A 25,293-nucleotide genomic window follows, 5' to 3' on the forward strand; every position below is an offset into this window, starting at 1 on the left:
TCTCACCATAAACCCATGCATTTGGTATAGAATTATCCTTGTTTACAGATGAGAAAACAGGAATAGAGGGAAAATAAATTGCCTTGAGTGCATGCCTCTAAAGCTGAGGGAGCTAGGATTCAAATCCAGGCCACAAGAGCTACTTTGGATTCTCCCTGTCCATCATGCATATACCACACCATCTTTCCCATGCAGCTCATCCACCAGCATCTGCTCACCTGCCTGTTTTCCTGCTGGCCTTAGGTGTGAACAGAGTACATGTCCTATTCACGTTTCCACCGCCGGATCAGAGAGCTTCTCCTCACCTCTCCCTGCAAGCACCTGTGCATGAATCCACCCATACCTGGGGTACCTGTGATAAGGCTCAGGGAATTATGTGACTTGCCTCCAGGCATCAAGGCACCTCCAGCTTGGAAAAGTTTCTCTTCTGCCCCGGGCCACATTGCTAAATATATCCCTGTATGAACCCATTTGCCATCCGTAGCTAAAATGCCTCTTGACTGTTCCGAGCCAAGATTAGAAGTCTGTCTAAACGTCAATGATTATTTCATCGGCTAAAAGCAAATTGACCAAGCTCACCCTCCCCGTAGACTAAGAAGGCTCTCAGTCTATTTGTAGCTCAGTCTGATGTGCAAGAGGCGGCTGCTCTGAGTCAAGGCTGCCTGCTGCTTTCTGTACCAATAGAGTTTGCTGAGCGGGTCATTGATGTGTTTAGTCTGGGATTAGCAGATACTGTGGTATAAGTCAGCAGACTCAGGTTATCGAAGCAACAATGCCCCCGTGCTTGCACACCCTGCAGGGCCACCACAGAGAATCCCATGGGGGTGGGGAGCTAGGTGGGCAAGTCCCTCATGGAGGTCTGCACATCTTGTTCAGCAGTGGACATCCCGACGCTCACGAGGAAGAGGTTGAACTGAACACGGTCTTTGAGAAACGTGCAGAAATATGACCAATTGTACAGGACCCTGAGGGATCGACGAAGTCTCTGTTTCTGTCTATTGATGAAGTTAAAGAATGAGAGCAGGGACTTGGGTGGAAGAAAAATGCACAAAGTACAGAAAAGAAGTTTTCCTTTCCAAAAAAACTTCAGCAGAATTTTTTTTAAGTGAGAGCTAGAGAAAAAGACTTGTATATGTTTCAGAACATATTTTTTCTTTCTTTTTTTTAATTTTAACTTTGTTTTTCTTTGTGATCCCAAGCTTCTCACCTCCACTGAGTTTCCGGCTGCCTCCTCTGCGCTGAATAATACAGTAGCCAGCCCAGTAGACACAGCCCATTGCTGGGCAGGAGGCTCCCAATGCACAGGGAAGGGATTGTTCATTTCATACATCATTTAAAGCCTGCTGCAGTGATTTACCAGTGTCAGCCTGTCTTTGGAGCACAGAAGGAGAAGAAAGAGAAATATGTATGCTTCCATTGTGTATCTGGACCTGGATCCTAGAGAGTGAAGGGGGAGGGAGGTTGACTGGGTTTTCTTCCTTATCTAAACACTATGGAGAAGGCAAAGATTACCCCACAGTTAGGATGAAAGAGGATAGGAAAGTGGTTGATGTCTTGCAGGGAGATACCGCTTCCCTTTCCATCCGAGCTGGCCAGGCAGGGCGGGCTGCCTCCCTACAGCCTGTGCATAGTCTCCTCATTCCCAGGTCCTCGCACTTAGATCCATCCTGCACCCCTATAAGAATTATCTTCTCAAAACCATGCTGTTACCATGCTACTAAGGACCTAACACCTTTTTCTAGGGCAAATGGAATCGCTCCTTGCCAATGATAGTGATATAGGAGGGGGGTAGGGAAGTGCAGGAAGAAGGATGGGGTCCCTGGGGAGGGCTCCACCCTCTGGTCTTTGCCTATGGACCTAAGTGAGGACAAGCCACTCCTGTTTTCACACCCAAATGTTGCATTTTCCCAGACTACTCTCCTGCCACCCCCCATCCCCCATGTCTATAAAAACCCCAAGACCCTAGCAGGGAGGAACACACCAGCAGAAGAACACAGTGGCAGATGCTGGCAGGCCATCAACAGCAGAATGAGTATGACACAGATGCCGAGGAGAATTTATTTGGTCAGAGGAGAGTCTGACCACTGGGTGGCCTGACTCCAGGGAAGACCACCTTCCCACTCCATTCTCCTTGTGGCCTCCCCATCCACCTTGCTGAGAACCACCTCCACTCAACAAAACCTTGCACTCACCCTCCAAGCCCACATGGGATCTGATTTTTCCAGTACGCTAAGGCAAGAACCCAGGATACAGAAAGCCCTCTGTCCTTGAGATAAGGCAAAGGGTCTAATTGAGCTGGTTAACATGAGCTGCCAATGGATGGCTAAACTGAAAGAGCACACTGTAACACATGCCCACTGGGGCTTCAGGAGCTGTAAACACTCAACCCTACACGCTGCCTTAGGGTTGGAGCAAAAAAAAAAAAAAAAAACGCTCCCACAGTCTGCCTGCTCCCCCCAGAGGTTTGGGCAGCGGGGCACCTATGCAGCGAGCCACACCCCTGTCACACAGCCTGCTATGGGAATAAAGGAACTTCTCCCGTTTCAGTAGCAGGTCTTCAGGACGGGTGCCTGGACTCTCCTCTCATTACCTGAACTCCAATGGGTCCAGGTGCCTCGAGGTTCTACATACGGCCTGCCTTAGCCATCAGGCTTCCCATCCGGCTATTCTCCAGCTTGGAATGCTGTTTCTCCTCTCTCCCATTTCCAAAACTCAAAGACCAACCTAACACCCACTCCATCTGTTACTCTTTCTGTAACTAAGCCAGCCCTTTCTGATGAGTCACTTCCCCAAACTTCCATAGCACTTCAAGTCAGCAATAACTGGGATTAGATAACAGGTAAAACTAGTATTAGTTAATAATACTAATACATTTCACCGAATGATTACCGAGTGCCACTGCCCATCGGGATGTGCTGTTAATATTTTCAGGTGAAAGAAATGAAGGCACAGCCTCTCTTGGATACTTATTTAAAGCTACATTCAGCTAGGATGTAAGTTGGCCAGAATCTGAACCCAGACTTTCTGCCTTTTTTTATGAGTCTTTAACCACAATTTTTACTGCCGCTCAGTCCAGTATTACTTCTAAGGTAATTGATTTTTAGGTTTGAGTTTAGTTCTGCAATGAAACTGTGGACTCCCCATGGATGCCATGCATGTCTTATATATCTGTATCCCCTACAGCACCTAACCTCAGAGCTAGACATGCAATAGGCATTCAATATCAACTTGATCATTCAGTGATTGGCCAGACGGCTCTCTGACTTGAGCACTTCTTTCTCTTCCCATTATGGAAATGTCTGAGTAATACAGCTCTCAAGGAAGACTGGGGGTGGGAGGTGGGTGTGAAGTGGGGGTGGGAGAGCATAGCCAGTTTGTCTTTAGGAGAGTCTCATATTAGACTACTTCAAATTAACCAGTCAGATGTCTATTAAGCATGTGCTATGGCATACCACACACATGGAGGATGAGAGAGAAGGAAAAACATTCCTGTTAAGAAGGTGGCAATGCTCAGATTGGAAGAAGCTGCACCAGGCAGTCCAGCAGGGCAGCCCTTGAAGAGGGCTTGGCTGTGTGGGGCAGCGTGTGGATAAGGGCATTAGAGGACCCCGTAGATCAATGTGGGTCATCAGCAAGGCTGGAGAGGGCTCAGGAGAAAGTGCGGCTGGTGGGGCTTTGAGGGAGGGCCACATCGCCCTAGGTGGAAGACTAGGAGAAGGAAATTGCCCCTGATTCACAGCCTTCCCTCTTTGGTGACTGTAATGGTGGGGCTGGGATTCGTTTAGCCTTTTCTCCCACTCCTGAGGACTACTAAGCTCTGACGCTTGCTCAGTCTTTCTTATAGGTTGGTCAGGAGGGTAAAGTGTAGGAGTGTCGTATACTATAAGCCCGGAATCCATCCACATGTAGGGGCCGATCATTATTTGTTATTGTCTTTGATGCTGTTAGTGCCCTTTCTTATCCTCTTAGCAGCATTCGACTCTACTGGCAGTCTGCTTGGGGCTGCTATAACCGAATACCACACACTGAGTGGCTAACAAACAACAGAGATTTACTTCTCACACTTCTGGAGGCTGGGAAGTCCAAGACTAAGGCACTGGCAGATTAGGTGTCTGGGGAGGGCCTGGTTTCCTGCTTCATAGACAGCTGCCTTCTGGCTGTATCCTCACTTGCCTGAGGGGCAAGAGAGCTCCCTGAGGTTTCTTTTATAAAAGCACTAATCCCATTCATAAAGGCTCCACCCTTGTGACCTAATCATTTCCCAAAGGCCCCACACCCTAATACTCCTAATACCATCACCTTGGAGACTAGGTTTCAACATATGAATTTTGAGGGGACATAAACATTCAGTCCATTGCATCTACACAGAAAAAGCTGTTTGTGGTAAACATGGGTGACCCTCTGCCTGAGGGTTTTATTTTATTTTTTTCCTAGCAGGACATGGCAGAATCCCTGGGTAGTTAATGCCTCAATTGCAGCCCTCAGCCAATGACAGAGGGAGGTGGGGGGATGAACACCCGGCTTCCTTGCCCCTTGGTGGGGATGACTCTGAGGACTATTTTGTACAGGATGAGACCTGGCTGCCATACTCATGACTTGCTGGATAAGGAACCGTTGCTGCCTACCTTCCCTCACGGTCTTCCTGCCGACTCTCCTGCAGTGCCTCCAGGGATCACCTCTGACATGAATTACTGGCACTGGAATTGCAGGGTCTATTTCTGGGGGACTGAAAGTAGGACATGGTAGTCTTTAATAATTGAAGAGATATGCATATTTGGTGAATACATTCCTCTAATTGTACAAATGGGTTCAGCTCAAGTCTAGTAAACCAGGTGGACCCATTCCCAGTGTCTAGACCCAGCCCTGCCATGTCGTCCATGTTCACAGGTTGCTGGCTGCATCCGCCTCAGGGTGCTCTCCTCACAGTGTTCAACTTACCCACCCCCGACCTCACCCCACTCCCAACTAGGATTGTAAAGTCCTGGAAAGCAGGGGTCTTGCCACACTGAGTCTTTACTGTAAGACCTCACACAGAATAAGTGTTCGGTGAATCACTTTCTAATTGGATCCAGTTAAGCAGAAGAAAACCCCCCTCTGTGCAAAGGCAAAGCTATTTCCAGTGCCTTTCTCTGGCTTCCAAAGTGATGAAATTCAGTTCCCAAGGCCACAGTGGTTCACTAGAACCTTGTAATGGGTTCATTATTTATCCTGTTGTACCACCCCTGAGTGACCTTTCAAATGGTCTCACAAATGGTGTTTCCACAATTCATTTCAAATGCCCCTAAACAGTCCTCTAAGCTTGAGTAAAGTTCATTGGGTCCATGTACAGCAGGCATCTCCTTTGAAACAGGGGACCCATGAGCACTGTGATTAATGACCAGGAGTGAGTGTGGGCAAGTGTGGGACACAGGGGTGTATGTCCTGGGGCAGGGCTCCCTGTTCACGGTCTAAAGCCACAGCCTGTCTGCCCCAGGCTCATATGCTGCCAGGGACCACACTGAACACCCTCCTCAAGATGCCAGGGCTGCCTGTGCCATGTACTCCACAGCCGACCTGCAAGACAGCTGGGATTGTCATGGACAACAATATGAAAGGCATTGCAGAAGCCAGGCTGGATTCCAATGCTGTGGCTGGCTGGAGGCCCCATCCAGTCAAGTGGCTTGCCACTTAGGTCTGAACCAAAGAGCTAAACAAGAGCTGGAGAGCTCTCCTTGAAGCTTCCATCCCTGGCCTTTAGAGACGGAAGTCTCCTGAAAGGCAGGTCCTTGTGAGACGTAAATGGCTCAGTAGAATGCAGCTTCCTGGCCCGGCCCCCATAGTGGCCTCTTCTGGCTCTACCATACCCTCACCATGCCAGGCTTGGCAGGCCCCAAACTGGACAGACAGAAGCTCCCTCCAACCTCTTTTCCAATTCCACTCATGGCCACCATCTATTTGCACAGCTCATCTGGGAAGGCAGCAGTGGTAATGTGAGCAGGAGTCTAAGAGGTCACGAGGCATACCCAGCTCCTGCCATTACAGAGGAGGACAGCTACCCAGAGCATAGTTCCTGCACTGCCTCTCCCCGCTTCCAGTGTAGATGTGGGCCCCTGTGCATGTGGCGAGACCTGGAAGTGGGTTCCCTGCACAGGAATTTTCTGCCTACCTTACAGAGAGACTGGACCAAAACTGTTCTACATGGCCACAAGAGGCTTGGATCTCATTGCTCCAGAGAAGCAGGTCTGCCCAGGCCCTGGAAGCTGGCTCAGTTTGGGCTCTGGAGCCAGGAGCAGACATCAAGAGCATCCATTGAGCCTCTTGATGAAAGGAGCAGATGATGCCGAATACGGTCCAAATGGACTCTTCGGAATCAATTCATCCCTCAGACAGCTGGGTGCTGCCACTCAAAGCATGCTGAGGACACTGCCATCTGCTCTGACACCCGAGCTTGAGTTGTGTGTCCTTTGGAAGGAAGAATAAGCAAAAATAGGTGACTCCCCCTCACCGCTCATAAAGAACTTCTAAGTCTGAGTGGGGAGGGACATGCAGGACCACCTTTGAGAGAAAATCAAGAAGGAGGCCCTCAGCACAAATGGCAGGCATGCTGGGTTGTTTAGGTCCTGTTTCAGGCTACATTATGCTGTGTGACTTTGGGTAACTCACTTACCCTCTCTGAATCTTCAAAGGCTTCATATTTGCACAAAATTCTACACTTCACAGAGTTTGAAAAACCACAAGAAAGAAAGGAAGAAAAACTTTTATCCAAGAGCAGGTATGAGGCTTCTGAATAAAGCTGAAAGTAGTCATTCTCCTGAACTCTTTCAGGAGAGCTGAGTTACCTTGTAGGTCTACTATGAGAAAACTTGGATTATTGAGGGGAAAAAGGCCTTTTTGGTCATTTGCAGTAGCCTCTCCCTTGAAGAAGCAGGAATCACCCTTGCATCTTTTGTTTGAGCATCTCCATGATAATGGGCAGAAAGGAGCTTGTCTTTCTTGTATCAGGAGCAGGGAGGTGAGGAGTGATCAAAGGAGACCTGAGTCTGGCACTGAAACCAGCTATACTTTCATCCAACACATTTCATCAAGGTACTGAACACTGAAGACACCAGTGAACAAAGAAACCCCCAGTGCCTGTCTTCATGGAGCTTACATCTGTAGGACACCCTGCCATCAGAAAGTGGAAGAGGAGGTGTGACTGGAGTGATTCAGGATATCCTCCGGTTTCACCACAGTTCCCTGGACTTTGTACTTAATGCAGACAGTGGCTATGAGGTAGGAAATCAGCAGAGCTTATTTTCCCAGCAGTGGTCACAACCTAGGTTGTCACCTTGCTGATTGGAGCAGGATCTGGTAGAGACAAGGTGCAGTGAACAAGCTGGCCAAAACCAGCAGACAGTGATGAAAGTGACCTCTAGTTGTACTTACTGCTCATTAACATAAAAGATACTTCTAGTAGTGTCATGACACTTTACAAATGCCAAGTCAATATGCCATGGCAATGACCTGAAAAGTACCTTGTATGGTTCCAGAAACTCCCTGCCCCTTTTCTAGAAAGTTCTAAATAACCCATCCCTTAATTTGCATGTAAATAAAGAGGGTATAAATACAGCTGTCAGCAGCCCATATGCTGCTACTCTGGGCATGCACACGGGGCTTATAGGGTAGCCCTGCTCAGCAAGGGGCGGCTCCTCTGCTGTTGCTATATGCTGCCACTTCAATCAAGTTGCAAACTGATTTCTTTCACCATCATCTCCCAATTGGATTATTTCCTGGGTGAAGCCAAGAACCCTCCCGGACTAAGCCCCAATTTGGGGGCTCACTTCATCTGCATCATTTAAATCAAACAGCCCCTCTAAGGGACCTTAGGCCTTGTTATCTTTGGAAAAATGCTCCAGAGTGTCTAGCTTTTGTTTCTCTGTCTCTCTCCTATCCCACCCCATCCTGAGCTTGTTTTCATCTTTGTCAGTGTGGGTACTATCATGCTCCGTGCTGCCAGAATGGTGCTGAATATGAATGAGAAAGTAAATTAGATACTGATCAGCTCTCCATTTCCATAGTGTGTTGAATAATACCCCATGACAACTGGGGTTTGAAAGGTAGCCCAGCTCTGGGAGCAGGCCTCCTGGGCATCTGAGTGATGGCCACTGTTCACCAGCTGTGCCGAGTTACTACACAGCCTGGAGGTCAAGTCCTCCTCCCATAATCACTTGGATGGAAAATTAAAGCAGCCTGCGCCCTGCTCCCTCAGTGGTTACACATTCTGGCACGGAAATTAACAAATTCCCCCAGAATCCATAACAGATACATCTTTGTTCAGCCAAAGAACTTTGATATAAATTGTAGCTTTTTAGGACGGCTCTGTCAAAAGTGTAATATATCATGGAATAGTGAATACAAGTTCAAAAGTACATATAATAATATAATTAAGATAGCTTGACAAGAATGTATTTTAAAAGTATAAAATACCTGCAGGTATAATAGCTTCATAAAGTCTGTCAGATTTACTTCTGCTGTGAAGAAATTTAAAATGTTTTACTTTAATGTGATGCAAATGAAGGCTGAGGTATGCATATAACACAGTCCTTAAAAAATAGGTAGAGGGAAAAGAATAAAAGTCAGATTCAGGCCAAACAAGACATTCAACTTTGCAGGTGACTGGATAATAGATCAAGCAAACAGATTGGGGAGCGATGCTGGGCTGTTTGTAGAAAACACCGATTTCACATTTCCCTCCTTTGTTGGCTGCAGGAAAGTATGTGTCTTTATTCAAAATTAATGATTCCCTTTGTGCATTTTTCTTTTTGCTCAAAAGAGTCAAGCATAATTCTTGTTTAAAGCAAAAGCAATTTTTATATAATTACCAGCTCATGAAAAATTATTTTTCAATGTATTAAAAGCTGAGGAGAAGAGTGGGCGAGTCACATCCTGCGCACACATGTCCGGAACACCTCAGTCCGCAAAGAAGAGCTGCCTCTAGGTGACCAGGAGTCCAGGCATCTGTCCAGCCTCATCCATACACTGGGCAACAGTATCCCTCACTTGGCTGACTGGGTACTTGGACAAAAATGCTCGTTCAGGCAAAGAAGCAGTAACTGCCTACCTAGTGTACAAGAACACCAATGTATGGAATTATACGATTAATGCAATCAGCAGGACCACATATTGGGGCAACCAGACCACCTTCCACTTCTAACTCTCCTGCTAAAAACTTTTTTTTCTAAGAATTCTATCTCCCCAGCCTGGTGGTTTGCACCGTCAAGACAAAGCCAATAATGTCCACATCTTTGCATCTCCCCTTCCTGTGCAGATCTGATGTACTAAGGTGATGCAAGGGCACCTATCCCCAACCGTTACTTAAATGAAACCCTCTGGCCTGATAGCATTTGCCAAGCCTTCATTGCTTTCTCATTTTCTCCTTCCCCATTGGCATTAGATCGAAAGGTCTCTGAGTTAGCTAGCTACCTGGTCTCAGGAACTCTCCTAAACTTCCCCAGCCTTGGTCATGGTTTACAGTAGGGTCAAAAGTCCTTTCCCTTGAGACATGGCAGAAAATTCTGATATTTCAGCTCTCCAACCATGCTTATGAGGGTAGGTGCTTGCTAAAGCAAAACAGTTAAAGAATGGAATGGGGAAAGGCTTGCAACAAAAGGCATTTCTTATTCAGGGTAAAAATTAGAAGCTCGAATCATGAAGCAGTGTAGTTTAAAAATCAACACTGCTGGCTTGTGCTGCTGATGACTGCACCCGGAAGAATTTTCAAAGTAAATGTACTTTTCACCATTATCTCACTCATTTGCATTCTGCTCCATTTGGATTCTGAAACTCGACTAGACGCTTTATTTTCAGGGTAGGTCTGCATGATGGCAAACAAACAGTTTGGGAAGGAATTAGCCATATGGGCCCAGGCATTATTTTCTTAATGTGGGAACTGGGTCAACCCTCTACAAAATGTTTCCTCAAATACTTAAACTGGCACTCTTTCCTTTTGAGAGGGGAGGTTTTCAGAATTAAGCATTCCAGTTGGCCGTGTGTGGAATTGTGGCTGCAGAGCTTCTAGCCCCCAGAGGCTCATGAAACGTCAAAGGCGAAGCAACGTCAGACACAGCCCGGTCCAGCCTCCTCATTTTCTGACTAAGACATACAGGCCTAGAGAGGTGGAGACCTGGGCAAGATCATATAGCCAAGGACCAAGTCCATGTCATGCTTCCCTGTGTCTCACTGCCTCTAAATTGGGAGAGGTCTGTGTCTGCCCCTTCCTTTTCCTCCCTATGTCTAAGAACACTCGCTGTCCTGTAGGGGACTCCTCATCTCCATGTCTGGGCCCCAATCCATTCCCCCAACCCTGTGTGATTTTAGAGGTGGCAAGTGTATGTCAATCAATCAGTCAATCAATCAATCAATCAGTCAACCAACCAGTCAACCAATCAACCAATATAGTCTTCAGCACACCCTCCACGTATGACCTTGTGTCCAAAGCGTAGGCCATTGGCTCATTTTCTCCTTGTCCTTTCTCTGTTCTTCAGAACCAGGGACAAAGTGAAAAAAAAAAAAACACTGAGGAGACCCCCCAGAAACCACTCTTCTCCCCTAGTGACAAACGAGAGACATAATGTGGGGAATGACACTGCGAGGGGTGTCACAAGTGAAGGATAACAATATATGAAATGGACCTTTTAAGGGCAACCCATTATTTTTGTAATTTGTTTAAACAAAACTGTGTGACTCTTTAAACTCTAATTCACATCTTGGAAATGCAATGCAGCTCTCGTTTCTCTCTCTGGAGTCGTGGCAATAATTTTAATGCCAGCAGAAGGCATTAGACATTAGAGGTGAGCAAGGCAGAGGAGTCTGGCTTTTATCAGATAATTAAGATGCTACCAAAGTCAAACCTTTATCAACATTAGACTAAAAATAAGCTCCTTCCATCCAGTGGGCTTTCTAGCAAGCATTCAAAGTGACAGTGCTCTGGATAAGGGTTTGCTTTTAAAAATGGTTCATTGTTTTTCAACTTTTATTGGCAATCCATTCTCATTATGCCCGATGCATTTGTCTTCATAATATGTACTTCACAATTACAATATCAAAGAGTTTGTATCTACATAATAAAAATGATCTATAGAATAGTACAGGGAAAACATAATAACACAGTGTGATCATTAATGAAATGAATACTTTGAGGGAAAATATGGCATCCCTTGAGAGAACTTGTCCCTATATCATGAGATGCTAGAAACAGGCAAAGGCCGGGGGGTGAAACCGAAATTGAATCTCAGGTTCCCTGGAGGTAGCAAGTGCAGCATGGCACTGCTTGGCTTTGGTGATGGGAGGGGCACAGGAGGGGTATTGGAGGTGACCTAGCGTTGGAAATAATGACTTCAAAGGGCAGCCGTCTTCTACCAGCTCCTCATGACTTTCTGGCCCCAATACTGCTAGCTCAACAGACAACTGAAATGAAGCTCAGGTCTTTTCTCTCAAGAGTAAGCATTGGCAAGGGGTTCTTTTCATGGACCGAGATTTGCTGCGGCTGATCTGCAGAGGTGTTGTTCAAGAAGAAACAGATCTGCTGGAGGCAATGATCTCTAGACTCAGTTTCTCAGCCTGAAGGCACTGACCAGAGAAAGGAAAAATGTGGAGAAGGAGATAGCAATGTGGTAAAAAGATGCTTGGTGCCCATCTGTATAATTTCATCCTACAGCACACCAAGGGAGAAAGAAGCCACATAGCTGGCAAGTGGGGATGCACTGTGCCATCCCTGCTCACTGTTGCACCTGATACACCTGTCCTAGTGCTTGGCTCACAGTACACACTCATAAATATGCTTTTTTTTTTTTTTTTTTTGAAATGGAGTCTTGCTCTGTCGCCCAGGCTGGAGTGCAGTGGTGTGACCTTGGCCCACTGCAACCTCCGCCTCCAGGGTTCAAGCGATTGTCCTGCCCCAGCCTTCCGAGTAGCTGGGATTACAGGCACCTGCCACCATTCCCAGCTAATTTTTTTGTATTTTTAGTAGAGATGGGGTTTCACCATGTTGGCCAGGCTGGTTTTGAATTCCTGACCTGATCCGCCCACCTCAGCCTCGTGAAGAGCTAGTATTACAGGCGTGAGCCACCGTGCCCGGCCATAAATATGTTTTTAATGAATACAAAAAGAATGTCTTCGTTATGGAGCCGAAATTTTCACAATTGATAACCCTTACAGTAGATTGCAGAAACCTATAAGACAGACTATCACTGAACTCATAAAAAAAAGAGTTATATTACTGGGCACCCAGGAAAAGGAACAACAGATAAGGAAGGGGTGCAAGCTGCTGAGGTCTGCATAAGAATAAAGGTTGCTTGTGGTGCTTGGCCAAAGCAGGGCTGGGGACCTCTTGCAGGGCGACAACGAGACCTGACAGATGTTCCAAATGAGAAAGGGGAGGCCAAGCAGACGTTCAGCTCTGTTAAGAGACCATTGATTGAGAAGGAACACTGTTATGCTTCTTAGTTGAGAGCCAGTGGCACGAATCCACTGGTGAGAAGAGTTCTCTTCTCCAGCCAGCCAGCCAGCCAGCCAAGAGCTGCATTACATTTGGAACTGGGCTCCGATAGCAAAAGAGGGTTCTGTATATACATGCATTTTCAAAATATTGTGGCTTCTGTACATTCAAGTTAAATGTAAGTCAGGTTGGGCAGGGTTTGGTCAGTAACCGGGCAGAGGAAGTAGATCATTTGGCCTCTGAAACCCAAGCAGTCTGTAGTGAAAGTCTGCAATCCTGCAATGGAAAGAATCTCTTTCCTCCACTCACTCATCTCCCTCCCCAACTTCCCATCCACACCTATATGGACTCAAGGTCTACCTCCAAAAATGAAATTCATTATATTTAGAGCTAAAATAATTCCGGAATCAATTGATGTAGATGAAAGCATTTTTGACTTGGCTTATTTGAAAAATTATCCTGATTTATCAACTTTATTTGGCTAGCATAACTGGTGCATGTGCAAGTGTAATTTTGAACAGGGAGAGAACTTAGTTGAATTGTAACTAAAATACCTCTGGGCATAGGATGGTGTATAAAAACACAGGCATGACAGAAACAATGTAACAGAGAAAGTGACATACAGCAGCATGTAATAACAGAAGGATCTTGAACCTATCATCCGCATTTTTTTTGTGCACGGAAAAGCAGAATATTATTATAATAGGTGCAAAAACAGTTGCAGCGTGTTAAGACTGGCCTTCTCCACTAGAGACATAGTCCAAGCTTCTCACTTCACCAGGGATGGGACCTAGAATCAAAGATATGGAGGTGACTTGTCCAAGGCCTTAGAAGTGGGATGAAAACCTGGATACCGCAGACTTCTAACTCAGTGTTTTTCAATTCTACCATATGGCCTTTCATTCACAGAGAGATAGGCAGGTAGGTATGTTGATGGAAGACAGATAAATACTTATTCTCTAGGTAGTGTCAGCTTTTAGACAAAATTATTCTGTCTTCAGATTGAACATCCCATAGGCACATCAAAAACTCCCTGTAGGACATTTAAACTTCACTGCAGAGTTAAAAACTGTGGAGAGTTAAAAGTCCCCTGCAGCTATTAAAATAGTGTGTAGTGAGAACAGTTGTATTGCAGGTGACTAATGCGGTCTCACCACCTCCCACCCCCATTAGAAATATATACTGTTGCATTTCTAAGCAAGATGTCCAGTATTTTTACTCCTGGGAGAGGGAGCAATTGCTGACTACTAGTTTTTCAAAACTGCACTAAAACTTTCTTTTGTAAGAAAAAGGAGAGAAAAAAATCAATAGAACATGAAAGGACATGAAAAATGCATTTTAACCCATATATAAATTTTTTCTAACAGTGCAATTTTTTAAAGCTCTCTACAAAAAAATAAAAGTCAATGTGCTTCTCAAGGAAAAAAAATGCAACACAACCCTGAATTCAGGAGCAAAAGAAAAAAAAACCAAGAATAATGAAGATCTAAAGATTTGACCTAGTAATTTGAGGCACAGATGAAAAATGGTGTAAGCTCTGGTCACCTCTGGGATTGGCAGGTCAAAGGGTACATTAAATGTGATGGGACACACATTCTGTTTTTGGATAGTTCAGCATATATCCATATTAAAGCTTTTAAGCCTCCCAACTCAGTGAAATTACTCCGAGAAACCAAGTGTCCCCTTGTGGACCTGGCTGCACTTCTTTTTTCGTCCTCAAAGAGAAATGGCGTGGCCAAGAATGTGAGACATCCCTTACAGGGCTCAGGTGAAAAGGAAAGGGGAAAAAAGAGTGCAGGTTAAATGCAATATTAAACACGATCTCTCTCCTAATCAGTGTATCTTTCTTCCTTGCAGCTAAGCAATCTTTGTCAATTACTGGGCATTACTCTGCAGGCCAACCGGCAATTACAATGGAATCTTTCTTCCCATCACTGACAGCAAAAGGAGGAAATAGTCTGAGTCCAGCTAAATGTAAAGAGGGAAACTGGAGCTCATCACAGAGGTAATGTACAGGGAACCTATAACCAGGATGCAGATGCTACATGCAGCTGTTATGCAAAGAAGCTCCTGTTCTCAGAGCTGATGTGTTTATTTACACTAGTGCTAAAGCTGAGTTAATGCCAGTTTCCAGAAAGGATTAATATACACTAACGTGGAATTATTGAACCGTCCCACACATCTGGAAATGCATGTTTCAACTCTTTCTTTTTTGTGGCAGCCAGCTGTACCGGAGAAGCAGCTGATGAGGTTGCAGTTGCTCCCAGGCCCCAGCTGATTTGATGTCATGCCATTAGGATAACTACAGGCCCTTCTGATCAAGGCCATGATCGTTTCTCCCCTCTGATCCTTTCACCACTCCTCTTTATTTTGGTCTCACAGTGAGTTTCTCACCTTCATTTTCAAGTACAGTCTGTAATCTCTTCCATTTCTCCCATTTCTCTCACCTCCAAGCCACTTTCCATGTAGCCATGAGGCCTCTCAAAAGAATGGAGAGATAGCCTTGATATTTGTGGTTCAGTCATTTAACCTTTGCACATTTCTGAGTGGGTCATCTGAGAGAATTATCCTTTGGCCAAGAGACCACTTACAGGAGTGGTAAAGGACATCTCAAGGACCTCAACTGGTCTCATGACCCAGAACCTTCTATCTCCAGAGACAAACAACATCATGCCCCTCACTGACTGGTTAGCCTGCTTTTGTGCTCCCATTTCAGAACAGACTATTCCCCCACCACCCCGCCGCCATCTCAGTTATTCAAGAAGGAAGCCATGGTATTTATTGGGAAGTCTTGTGCCTATAGAAACCCCTTGAGATAGAAAAGCTAAAGACGTGAGGTATTGTGAAAGCAATTTGGCTGCCCTACTCCTCTCTTTCCTTTCTCTGTGCCTACCCTTTCTTGGATGAATGGATTAGCCAATACAGATGTGCGAATTATCCTTCAGTATCCTGGAAAGGCTTTGCCTATTTGACCTTGGGTGCAGCTGTAAGGGTTTGTTCATCAATAATTACAAAGAGCCTGGCATCTAGAAGTACCTTCCCAATATCAACCACAAAAGCAATTTCTAGTTGAAGATTCTGCTGGGGACTCTTCGACAACTGTTGTCTTTGACTCACTCACCCCCACCTTTTGCTTCTTAGACATCCAACTGTTCAGAAGGATCCCACTGAGAGAACATCAGTCAAATCGCCCCTTCGTCTCTGGTTCCGAAGTACCCTGCAATCATTTGTGCCTTCCTCCAAAATACCTCTTTCACTGCCACATCAGAAGAGCTCTTTAAACGCTAACAAGAACCAATATTTTAGATTCTACTGCTAGGCGTTTCAGCTCAAGTCACTTTATTGTAAAATTAGATGTCATTGTGAAAAGCATGGATATAAATATAAGAGCAAAAGGCCCTTTTCTTAATGCAGAAACCAAGGTAACAATATCCTATTTTTCCTTGTTGTCAAAAGTTGTGGTGTTTTTTTTCATAGCTCAGCCAATATAATGCACTGCATATTTACACTTAGCATTAAATAACTATTATGCAAAAGTACTCCACAGTAAAATCTAAGTATATTTATGGAAAGCTAAATTATATTGCCAAGTTTATTTTAGACCAAGGAAGCCCCTGGGAAGGGATATTGTGTATTTTAAAGAGTAAATGTAAACTGTTAAATAGAAAGAGCCTTTGTGGAATGTAACACGTTCTGCCCAGGTAAATCACAGAGCAATTACACAGCAAACTTTTCTTTGATGAAGCACTGAAGTGACGACATATAATTACTTTTCCAATGCTGTACCGTGTGTTTATCAAAATGTTAATGCAAGCATAATAACAGGCTGTATGTTTGTGCTGAGAACGTCAGAGCCATCCAGCTGTCAATCACATCTGAAAATAAAATCGCAAATAAGCAGGCAGCTTGATAACAGGAGTGACAACCAATACTCACTTTGCTGACAAGTACTTTGCTCCCCTCCACCAATCACAGTGTCACTGTAATGTACCTGATAGGAGGAATATATCTTTTATTAGCTGGAATGAAACCAAGTGGCATAAATGGGCTGAACTTTGCATGCGGCTCGCCCTCCCCCTCTCTGTTAATGGGGCTTCTTTTTGGGGCCAGCAGACCCCATTCCCTCTCTCCATGTTCCTTCAGATCAGTACCCTTGTTAAAGGCTGCAGAGCCCACAAACGGGCTGGCATTGTGAAAACTCAATTCGGACCAGGTCTGCCAGCCAACTGGCCTGGTTTAATCAGTCAGCGTCAAGCCCTGCCGTACTTTCCTTGGTCACGGTCACCAACATAGGAAGTCCCAGCCTAGATCTGTCGCAGCCACTGGTTGAGCTAGTTTCTCTTAAAGCTCTTAATGCAATTAAAAAAATCATTTTAATTTTTTTTGAGACAGAGTCTCACTCTGTCACCCAAGCTGGAGTGCAGTGGTGCAATCTTGGCTTACTGCAACCTCTGCCTTGTAGGTTCAAGCAGTTCTCAGGCCTCAGCATCCTGAGAAGCTGTGATTACAGGTACCCACCACCATGCTCAGCTAATTTTTGTATTTTTAGTAGAGACGGGGTTTCACCATGTTGGCCAGGCTGATCTCGAACTCGTGGCCTCAAGTGATCTGCCTACCTCAGCCTCTCAAACTGCTGGGATTATAGATGTGAGCCACTGAGCCCAGCCAGTGCAACTTTAAAAAACCAAAACAACAGGTGTCTGATTTTAAAGGACAAGTGCCAAAACTGCTAGGGAATCAGGATGAACTAATTAGTGCTTGCAGGGATACAAGGCCCATTTGAGAGCCTCCCTGGGGTGCGTGTATGTAGGGGTGTGCATATATATGGGTATGTGTGTAGGGAATTCAAGCCCTAAATAGGCCCCTGATTGGTCAGGTCATTTTCCATGATCATTTCCTTGTACTCTGAAACATCTAGGAAATGAACACTTTGGTCCTGGAAACTTTGTTCACCCTGACTCCTGCCCTCTTGACTTTCTCTGAGAACACTTTTCACTGAAGGATGCTTTCAAATGTATCTAAAAATTGCCAACCACTTGTTAAAGTGTAAGCAGGTGCATACATCTCCTTCTCCTTTAGATTAATGATTGCAGATATTCTTCCCAGAATGGGGCACATTTTAGAATTTTACCTTGCTGTGTGCAGCAGGGCAGAAGAATGGGCCTAAATCCATTGCTGAACCTCCTCTTTCTATCCTTATTGTTACAAAATTCACCTCCTTGGTTAACTGAACTCACAACACAAATCATACCTAATTGCATTTCGCTGTTACAAAATGTGGAGATGGTTTGTCCACCCTGTCCTCTGCAGTTGTAACCAGGAGAAATGTTCTGGCTCCTGGTACAAAGAGATACTCTGGAGGCATCCCAGTAGAACGCAGAATGCAGGGAGGAATTATGTCCCTCAACCCTCTGGTCTGCAGTAATCTTATTTCCATTATTTTTCATGCTTTCTGGTGATGCCAACAAATGTTGCAAAGGCAAGAGCCAATCTTCGACGTTCTTGACTGCCTAAAGTGTAGCAAAGAACTGCTTTAATCCCCCTTTTGTGCCTGCAATGACTGGAAGAAAATTTTCGATCCCATGCTTGGACTGACTAACGGTGCATTTTAAGTGGTATTCTTCCACTTCTGCAGAAACTGTAAAACTCAGCCAAACCTGGAAACATTTGAAGTTTCTGGGTTCAAGAACCCATGAAATACGACTTGTTGGACATTCAATGACTGTGCAGTAAAGACAACAGGGGTGAGTGTTTAGATAGACCCAGTAGCTCTGCCTGCTGAGCCCCTCTGCCAGTACTCTAACTTCAATGGATGTGCATGACTCTTCCATTGTAGCAAATATCATTGTAGTAAAAAGTAATACATCTCCTCGTTTAAGTGACAGCAGGTAGGGTTTGTTACTTTAATTCACTCTTCTCTTCTGAAAATTAATTGAGTCAGATACTGAATCTGGAGCCTAACTCCTTGACAGCTGAGCAGGAGACGGGAGGATCATCATCTGCTGTAGAGAGTTCTTGAGAAGCCAGGAAGAGTTAAGAGGAAATTGAGGCAACTTGGAAAGGCAAGACAGGTCACCAGAGGTGGCAGGAGAGAGATCTTCAAGCAGCACAGCAGTTAAAGAACTTTACAGCCTCTTCCCAACAAATGCTCATCGTCGCACTTCCTGTCACCTCTCTCTCCTGCATCCCTCTCTATCTATGTTCCATGCACAAAGGACTTTGCATTACTTCCAAAGGTCATGGTCACTATCACAATTTCCATGACCTTACTTATGCTGGCACCTTTGCTTGAAATGTACTTAATTCATCTTCTCCACCTGGAAAAAATCCAAACCTTTGATGAAGTTTGGGTAAAGTCACTTTCTGCAGTGGAGAATGCTCCAGGAAGAATGCATTGTTCTTACGTCAGCACTCCCATAAAACCTCTATTTTAGCATTTACTTCCTTACACATAGACTTTTTCCATTCCCACTTCACACTATGAGGATCTCCTGGACAAGCATTAGTCTCAGAGCTTATGTTTGGAACTCTTACACGGGCTGGATTATAGATTTCTAAAAGGTACTAAAAAATGCTTGTTTGAAATTAAAGATCCAATGTTAGAAAGTATGTTATATTAAAAAATGGCCATTCTATATTACCCAGAATTAAAACTGGAATGGAGAAGTGGAGACAGAACTTTCTGATCTTTCTGATCACTGGAGCAGTTCAACAATGGAAGCCTCTCAAAGTCATGAGACCCCTGTTCCTGCAGGTATTGAAGTGGAGGATGACTGGCCATCCGGGGAGATTGACAAGTGATTGCAGTGATCCTTATGATGCTATTCAATCTTAACACTCTATGAGGCATTGGGCCTACATGGATAAGTAAACAAAATTGTTCAAGTCTATTAATTAGAAAAAGTTCTCTAGTACCATGGTTCTCAGTGTGTATAAGATGCACTTGCAGAGCTTGTTAAAAAGCCTGGGTCCACCCCCAGAAATTCTGTTCAGTAACATGGTGGTGGTCACTGAGAATCTGCATTTTAAACAATCCCTCCAGATGACTCTGTTGGAAGCAGCTCTAGGATTGTCATTGGAGAAGCATGGCTCTAGAGTGTGCCAAATGATGGGCCTCCCTAAGCCCTCTGTTATTTAACACATCTTTACTCATGTTGACATAAAGTCAGCCCAACCTGCAGGTATGTCCCAATACATGTGCATTAAAAAGTTTATAATTTGGGCTCAAAGTTCAAACACAGAGAGAAGTGCAAATCTACAAAGCCTGACTGCCAGGATGAGGGGCTATCCCTGGGAAAATAGTTAAGAGAGGTCTGAGGAAGGCCGACCGGGTTCACGACAGACACACCACAAGGGGATGCAAGGTCTCACCTCTCTAAAGTCAAAGACAACATAGCATGCCACGGGGTAAAATAACAAATGCATAAGCAAGCAAGGATCGTGACCCAGGAAACTAATTAATTGATTCATCAAATGACAGGTTTTGAGGCATCTTCTAGAGAAATGAGATAAGGAGATTTGCCAAGATTGTGGAAGTGCTCAAAAGCAATGATGTCATCTCTCAGTGGAGGCTAATGAAGTGGAAAAGCATAGCAACCATCTTTCAGCACAGAGCTGCAGTGGTGAGTAGATATCAGAAATGCAACCAATGGTCGCTTGGCAATGGAATGGCTTCCAATGAGACAGTCAACACATGACAGAGTCTGCAGAATTAAACATCATTTGGAGTTGAAAACTTAATATTGAGTGAAAAGGCAATAGGTTAAGAGATTCATATATTGTATTTTAAACATAAAGACTCTTCCACAAATCCAAGTGAATACAGAATGCCCTTGGATTCAGATTGGACAGTGGTAGGAAACAGGGTTATTTCAAAGACCTTGCATATGGGAGAGGAATATGATGCCCATAGATGACCATGGGCACTATATTCTTCATTCTTGGACAACCACTTACTTTTTCATTTTTTACATTTCAGCATTGAGAAAGATCCCAGATGCAGGGCTGTGTGAAGTCAAGATCTTTCAAGGGTAACTGGATCCCAAAATAGGAACACAGTGGGAAGCATAAAAAAACTCAGTATGGTGCCATCTTCTACAGTGTCCATGTTGGCTTCATGAACACCCCAGAGAAAGCAAGACAGCAACATGAAAACATAGAGTATGTTCTCAAAATGGACACTTGCAGACATTTTCAGGCATATGCTTATCAAATGCATTTGGTTTCTTAGGAATGACAGGTTTAGTACAGCTAATCCTGGAATCCCAGCATCCCTAAGATCTATTTAAGTTTCGTTTGCATTGTTTGTGAATACAATGATCATATTAATCATCATCGTCATCGTTATCTTCATCAAAATTATTCTCTGAGAAATAACTGAGAAAAAGCCAGAAATGCTGAATCTGCCTTATTTTTTCTTGCAGGTAATTCTTTCATGGTTACTGGGAGTCCCTTCTTTTCTGAATAAGAGAGTATCACTTAGCTGAAGGACAGAGCAGAGGGCAGCAGGCTGGCTCCTGAGCTGCCTCAGGTTGTATGCCTCAGGCATGCCCCACTGTGCTGTCTAATTCTAGGGTACTTTGGGCTTTGAAAGAGGTTTCACTTTTCTATTTGGCAACAAATGTTTCATCTAAAAAAGTGTGAGGCTCACAGACAAGCATGATTTTACCAATGTCTACATTAACTGATTATGGGTTATTGAACCTAATCAGTAAAGATGAGGAATATGACTAAGAAAGAGTTTTCTTTCTTCCCACATTTAATATGTTCTTCACTTTAATTTTGCGTTCTCGTCTGCCCTTCTCTAGCTCAATGTCTTGACTCTTTTCCACTCTTTTCTCTTTGCTGTGCTTTGATACTCCCTGCCCACATGACCTTCCTGTTAGTCCTAGTGAGGAGGCTAAGTGGTTTTGACCCATGAATACTTACAGATGGTGCTGCAAACCCAGCTTTGAGGATGCAAAGGGTGCAGAAATGTCTCAATGTTGGGAGATAGCCCTGAAGTGTACAAATCCTAAGTATAGCTCCCTGCGTGATGATAATGGACTCACTAATATCTATTTTCAGCAGCCCCACGCTGCCTCTTCGGAATCTCTCCTGAGGCCTAAGTGCACGGATATTTCATTGACTGGCTTCATTTGTACTGCCTCAGCCCCACTGTATCTCCTCCCGGTGCTAATAAAAAAATATGGCTCATTAGACAAGAAGTGGGCTCACTACTTCTTGTCTGGGTTAACTTTGTTCACCAAAGATAAACTTCATTTTTAAACTGAAGGTCTTCTGCCTGAAAACACAGCCATGTTTTGTGCTACATTCCAAAACAGGTGTTGGATAATTCAGTAATTAGTATGCACATCTAACTTCATGCAGCCTCTGTTGATCTCTCAATTATAGTTAGCTGGGTCCTCTGAAGTTTTCTGTAGTTAATTAGAGCATTATTGAACAGTTGGGCTGGAGAGCCAAGCTCTGCAATCAGTTGACAGCTTGGTCCCATGAACTAAGCATTGGGCTGGTCCTTGACTGGGGAATGCCAGTCTGCAGGGTGACCCAGTGCCAGAATGGGTTAGATTGTCTTTTGAATAACAGCTGGAGGGAGGCCTCTTTTATGAGCTGAGAATAATGGTCACATTCCTTATTCTGTCCCACTCTTGACAGGAAAATTCACATTCCAATGGTGATCAGTTTCAGAAATGTCTCCTCAGGGGAAAAAGGAAACTTTCAACATTCAAGAAAAAAGGATAATGGTTCTGAGCAGGCTCCAGAAAGTCAAAATCTAAGGTGAACATGTGAGTTAGTGCTCAGTCTCCCTATTTCAGATCGTTTCACCTTGACTACCCTCCCAGAAGAATTCAGGAAAAGCACAGGGGGACAGCAGAAGGGTGCATGAAGGGATCCACATGAGACGCACTGCACACCAAATTCTAGAAGGCAATTTGGAAATGACTGCTTCTGAATAATTGAGGTATCATGTCATCTGCCACATCTGAGTCTGACTGTCCAAAGCTCCTGATAATTGCCCAGGTTCTGTTTTGAATGCAGCCCATGAGTATTAGAGCAAGCATGCATTCATCACTTTAAGACCAAAAGACAAGTGTGTCTTGTCAGTGGAACGGAGGGGAGATGCTTTGGGGACTGGAGGCTAAGAAGCAAGAAGCATTACTGATTATGGTCATGGTCAGCATGCTTTCCAAGGAGGATTCTCCCTGCTGCCCAAATTTAGCTTCTGTGCTATTCTTTTTCCAAATTTATGAAGTCAGAAGGGTCACTGCTCTCTCCTCACCAAGTTGTGAGGCATGTTATTCTGTAACCCACTCCTCACTGCAGGGATCTGGGCTGGCTTACTGAGTAGGTTTTCATTTCCCAGCCTCTCCTGTCTCCCACCCCCACTAACCAAGGGTCCCCAATGTGGCCAATAATGTAAAGACAACAGAATGACACATATGGCTGAAATAATGTTTAGATTTAACTAAATGTTGGAAATTGAATCGGTACAGTGAAAAGAAGGCTACCTTTGGCAAGATCTCATCTCTACTCAACCACTGAGTAACCAGTGTAAGTCACATTACTTTTCTCCATCACATTAGAAAAATGAAGATAGGCATAACCTTCAGAATCAGTTAACCATAGGTGAGGTCACCTGTCTCCCTCAGGATGGAATGAGACAGCACAGCACAGGAGAGAGGGGGTGGGAACAGGGGTCAGAAGGTAGAAGCTTGATTCCTATCTCTCCTCTTTGCTCAGCGAATGGTCTTGGGCAAATCTTGTATTAATGTGGACATCAATTCCTTTAATCATAAACAGGAATCATAATAGGACCTATGCTATACATCCACAGTACCAAGGGGAGGACTGAAAGTAAAAACTACTGGGTGAGAGTACTCTGGAATCTGCAAAGAGTGATATAAACAAATCTACAGCACATACTGGAGTGAGGCAGGTGTGTGATCAAGTGGGCTGAATTGATTGCCAGGAAGCTTGGGAGAAAATTCTGAGAGTTTGGGACACTAGACAGCAGCCACAAAGGCTGACATCACACAATTTACAATTCAGAGCTCTCTGGGGCCTAGAGGAGTCTTTGAAGTGAAGAAGCTCAGTTCAGCTCTTCCACCTCAATCCCACTCTGCTGTGCTGTGAATTTAAAGGGCCCGTGACAGATTCTTACCAGGCTGCCTACAAATCAGGGAAGAGCGTAGGAGGGCACAACAAAAGTTATAGGACTTCTGTCTTGATTGCCACCCCACACTGCTCTTTCCTTCATTAATCGTTATTTATAAAGGCTAGACCAGAGGCCCTGAATCAGGCACTAGACTTTGCTAGGTCCCACTTATCTTAGGATGTGTTGCTAAGACTCTCATGAGGCCCTCCCATTCCAACATGTATCATTCCAGAATTCCATGGTTCCCAATCAGAAGTTCATTAAAAAGATAGTAATTAGTGCTCACTTCGGCAGCACATATACTAAAATTGGAACGATACAGAGAGGATTAGCATGGCCCCTGCGCAAGGATGACACGCAAATTCGTGAAGCGTTCCATATTTTTTCACCACTCCTATTCAACATAGTGCTGGAAGTTCTGGCCAGGGCAATCAGGCAGGAGAAGGAAATAAAGGATATTCAATTAGGAAAAGAGGAAGTCAAATTGTCCCTGTTTGCAGATGACATGATTGTATATCTAGAAAACCCCATTGTCTCAGCCCAAAATCTCCTTAAGCTGATTAGCAACTTCAGCAAAGTCTCAGGATACAAAATCAATGTACAAAAATCACAAGCATTCTTGTACACCAATCACAGACAAACAGAGAGCCAAATCATGAGTGAACTCCCATTCACAATTGCTTCAAAGAGAATAAAATACCTAGGAATCCAACTTACAAGGGATGTGAAGGACCTCTTCAAGGAGAACTACAAACCACTGCTCAATGAAATCAAAGAGGATACAAACAAATGGAAGAACATTCCATGCTCATGGGTTGGAAGAATCAATATCGTGAAAATGGCCATACTGCCCAAGGTAATTTATAGATTCAATGCCATCCCCATCAAGCTACCAATGACCTTCTTCACAGAATTGGAAAAAACTACTTTAAAGTTCATATGGAACCAAAAAAGAGCCCGCATCGCCAAGTCAATCCTAAGCCAAAAGAACAAAGCTGGAGGCATCACGCTACCTGACTTCAAACTATACTACAAGGCTACAGTAATCAAAACAGCATGGTACTGGTACCACAACAGAGACTTAGATCAATGGAACAGAACAGAGCCCTCAGAAATGATGCTGCATATCTACAACTATCTGATCTTTGACAGACCTGTCAAAAACAAGAAATGGGGAAAGGATTCCCTATTTAATAAATGGTGCTGGGAAAACTGGCTAGCCATATGTAGAAAGCTGAAACTGGATCCCTTCCTTACACCTTATACAAAAATTAATTCAAGATGGATTAAGACTTAAATGTTAGACCTAAAACCATTAAAATCCTGCAAGAAAACCTAGGCAATACCATTCAGGACATAGGCATGGGCAAGGACTTCATGTCTAAAACACCAAAAGCAATGGCAACAAAAGCCAAAATCGACAAATGGGATCTCATTAAACTAAAGAGCTTCTGCACAGCAAAAGAACCTACCATCAGAGTGAACAGGCAACCTACAGAATGGGAGAAAATTTTTGCAACCTACTTATCTGACAAAGGGCTAATATCCAGAATCTACAATGAACTCAAACAAATTTACAAGAAAAAACAAACAACCCCATGAAAAAGTGGGCGAAGGACATGAACAGACACTTCTCAAAAGAAGACATTTATGCAGCCAAAAAACACATGCAAAAATGCTCATC

The 25,293-nt window shown here is 44.2% G+C and overlaps 1 protein-coding gene and 1 non-coding gene across 7 annotated transcripts in view; one reads left to right on the plus strand and one right to left on the minus strand.

Annotated features, from left to right (window-relative positions):
• Nucleotides 1-25,293, minus strand: part of KIRREL3 (kirre like nephrin family adhesion molecule 3) — a 574,748-nt gene that overhangs the window by 434,569 nt on the left and 114,886 nt on the right. The gene's annotated exons all lie outside the window — the stretch shown is intronic.
• On the plus strand, nt 23,888-23,994 carry LOC129480038 (U6 spliceosomal RNA). Its single transcript, XR_008656928.1, has one exon. It is a non-coding gene; the product is annotated as a U6 spliceosomal RNA (small nuclear RNA).

Source organism: Symphalangus syndactylus, chromosome 3 (genome assembly GCF_028878055.3).
Source record: "Symphalangus syndactylus isolate Jambi chromosome 3, NHGRI_mSymSyn1-v2.1_pri, whole genome shotgun sequence".
Classification (NCBI taxonomy): domain Eukaryota; kingdom Metazoa; phylum Chordata; class Mammalia; order Primates; family Hylobatidae; genus Symphalangus; species Symphalangus syndactylus.